The sequence below is a fragment of the Sinocyclocheilus anshuiensis genome, unplaced genomic scaffold (genome assembly GCF_001515605.1).
Source record: "Sinocyclocheilus anshuiensis isolate Anshui unplaced genomic scaffold, SAMN03320099.WGS_v1.1 scaffold1614, whole genome shotgun sequence".
Lineage (NCBI taxonomy): Eukaryota > Metazoa > Chordata > Actinopteri > Cypriniformes > Cyprinidae > Sinocyclocheilus > Sinocyclocheilus anshuiensis.
In genome coordinates, this window is record NW_015547777.1 from 504,615 (window position 1) to 505,169 (window position 555).

At 35.1% G+C, this 555-nt stretch overlaps 1 protein-coding gene across 1 annotated transcript in view; it reads right to left on the bottom strand.

The window, feature by feature from the left end:
• The window catches only part of prdm6 (PR domain containing 6), a 37,512-nt gene that overhangs the window by 11,115 nt on the left and 25,842 nt on the right, over window positions 1–555 (bottom strand). The gene's annotated exons all lie outside the window — the stretch shown is intronic.

Genomic DNA, 555 nt, shown 5'->3' on the forward strand with positions numbered 1-555 from the left:
AAATGGCCAAAACTTGCATTTTGTTCACATACCTTTGTTTTATTCTTTTGAGAGGTGATCTAAATATCTGCGGCTGTGAAACAGATGGAAAATTGACAGGCTTGTCCTGCAGTTCTATGGATGTTTTGCTCTCCAAGTCTTCTAGCCAGTCACGTGACTGAAAGCTATGAATTGTTAATAATAGTTGTTCATATTAAAACTAGATAAAAAAAGTTTGTAAACTTTAGGTTAGCTTGAGAAAGCCTAGCCTGAAAGTTTAAAGCAGTTGTAAAAGCCTGAAGTTTGAAAATGTAGATTGATTACAATCTAGAATAGAATTCTATTACTAGAATATTGCTGGCATGATTAGCAAGTTACTAACATGACGCTAGCATGTTTCTAGCATGATTAACATGTTACTAGCATGCTGCTAGCAAGATTAGCATATGATTAGCATGTTGTTAGCATGATTAGCAAGTTAATAGCATGTCGCTAGCATGTTTCTAGCATGATTAGCATGCTACTAATATGTTGCTAGCATGATTAGCAAGTTACTAGCATGTCGCTAGCATGTTT